Source organism: Schistocerca americana, unplaced genomic scaffold (assembly GCF_021461395.2).
Source record: "Schistocerca americana isolate TAMUIC-IGC-003095 unplaced genomic scaffold, iqSchAmer2.1 HiC_scaffold_97, whole genome shotgun sequence".
Classification (NCBI taxonomy): domain Eukaryota; kingdom Metazoa; phylum Arthropoda; class Insecta; order Orthoptera; family Acrididae; genus Schistocerca; species Schistocerca americana.
The window spans coordinates 360,001-362,500 of NW_025726752.1; the positions used below are offsets into that span (position 1 = coordinate 360,001).

At 63.2% G+C, this 2,500-nt stretch overlaps 1 pseudogene; it reads right to left on the reverse strand.

Annotated features, from left to right (window-relative positions):
* Positions 1 to 2,500, reverse strand: part of LOC124593097 — a 7,956-nt pseudogene that overhangs the window by 2,829 nt on the left and 2,627 nt on the right.

Here is a 2,500-nt window from a genome sequence, read left to right on the forward strand (position 1 = left end):
TACCGGAAGGTTTCACCCACACGTAGGGCGGGCACGGTGGCGTTGCCCGCTTTGAAGGTAACGTCGGCGTCGACCTTCACCTTCTTGTCGCGCCCAGACGCGACTAAGGCGAGGGTGAAACACTTCCGGGCGTTGATCTGCAGCCCCAGATGGGCGAGGGCTGCGACGGCTGCGTCGATGAGGGACTGCAATCCCCTCGCGGTCGATGCAAAAAGCAGGACGTCATCTGCGAAGGCCGCAGCGTTAACTCTGCGACCAAGGATCCGAGCTCCGATGTGGGAGGGAAGTTGACTCAAAACATAGTCCACCGCAAAATTGAAAAGGAGGGGGGAGAGGGGGTCACCCTGACGCACACCCCTAGCCGGCTGCAGGGGCACGCCCACGTCGGCGCCGCCCGCTATCACCGTCGTGCTACCCTCGTAACACCTTTCGACGTACTCAATAAAGCAATCCGGCAGGCCATGAGCCCTCAGCACGGGGCGGAGGGCGGCATGGTCCACCGAATCGAACGCTTTAGAGACGTCGATCGATGCCACAAAAACAGAGCGACAGGAGCGGACTGCGTCGGTGAGAGCAGTGTCCAAGATGAAGGTGTTTTCCAACATCCCATCCCGGGGGATGAATGCCCGCTGACGTTCGTCCACAGCACATGCACGCATCAGGCGTGACGCGAGAACCTTGTGAAAGGTCCGCGCCAACACCGAGCAGACCGTAATGGGGCGAAAGTCAGCGGGGGATGTTGGTGCAGCCGTTTTGGGGAGAAGTGACGTCCGGGCGCGAAGCAGACGCTCGGGGAGGGCGCGGGCCAGGAGGAAGAGGTTCAAGAGTTTCACCAGGACTTCATGCGGCAGGCGCCGCAGCTCCGCTGGAGTCAGGCCGTCCGGCCCGGCTGCCGATCCCCTGGGCGGCAAGGCAGCAGCGACCTCCTCACGTGTGACCGGCCCCCATAGGCACTCAGGAGCGACAGGCTCCGAGTGCGGGAGAAGGCGGTCACGGATGAAGCCGGCGGTGGAGATCGGCTTCTTCGTGAAGAGGTCCGCCCAGAAGTCCAGCAGACCGGGGATGTCGGGTGGCGGCTGCAGCAGGGTGCCGTCCAGCAAGCCGCGCACGCAACGCGCACGCGACCTACGGAAGGCGTCCTGTGTCCGCGCGTATTCCCAGCGGCGCCGCTTGCGCTTCTGCAGCGGCGGGGCGGCAGGCGGCCGCTTGGATGGTTGGCGCGGCCGCTGTGTCCTGGTGATCGACCTCTCCCCCCTGGACCCGACCGACGCAAGGGCATCCGGGAGCATGCCCAGGATGACATCGGGCGGCGTGCCCCGCCCCAGACCAATGACTCGATCCAGGGCAGAGAAGCGCTGGGCGGAAGCAGGTAGCCCCGCCAGATGCTCCCAGATGGCGGCGTCAGTCGGCCCCTCCGGCGGCGGCCCGGTGGTGTCGGCCGCGAAGTCCTCGGCTGCGTCGACGGGCGGCGCAGCGGCCTCGCCCGCGTCAGGCAGCGAGCTCGCTGCTCCACGGCGGGACGCCGGCTCTTCACCCCGACCGATCTCAAGTGCCTCCATGAATTGGCGGACAAGCTGCTTGTGGGCAGCTTGCCGCCGTCGGCACTTGATTGCCTCAAGCGTTCGGTCGGGGAACATCCTGGTAAGTTCTTGATTTACAAAGAAGAACCGGGCGTCCCTCTCGAGGAACAGTTCGGCCTCTGCCTTGGCGAGCGACAGGACTTCTTCCTCCGTCCACCTCGCGCGATGCCTCTCCGTCACGATCTCAGCGTTGGCGGCCGCAGGGTGTTGGCGGCGGCGATGGACCCCGAGACCGTTCTTCGTGGTAAAAGTGCGGTGGCACTCACTGCAAGCAAAGGGAGCTACACAAACTATCGCATTTTCGTTACGGCCGGTTGGCCGGATAGGTGCTGGGGTAGCTGGGGTGGCACCTTCAGCGGAAGGGCCACCATCTCTTGTTTCTTGTCGGCTGCCCCCAACTATAAAGGGATAATGCGAGGGGGGGCTGGTAACCCCCCCAAGCCCCTGGTGCGGTCTTCCACTCTGCGAAAATCAGCGGGCCCACGAGAAGGGGAGAAGACCGCAGGAGAGGAGAGGCTAAGAGGGCTAGGCCCATGTATTGCGCATCACTCTCCCTGTAACTATAACCCAAGGAAGGCACCTCGCAGCAGCAGCACGACTACATCAAGACCGCACTTCGAAAAGCCAAGTCCGGATGCAGCCACACCGCCGCCACTTGGCCACCTTAAGAGAGTCATAGTTACTCCCGCCGTTTACCCGCGCTTGCTTGAATTTCTTCACGTTGACATTCAGAGCACTGGGCAGAAATCACATTGCGTCAACACCCGCTAGGGCCATCGCAATGCTTTGTTTTAATTAGACAGTCGGATTCCCCCAGTCCGTGCCAGTTCTGAGTTGATCGTTGAATGGCGGCCGAAGAGAATCCGCGCACCCGCGCGCCCCCGGAGGAGCACGCTAAGGCGGACGCGGCCTCGCAGCAA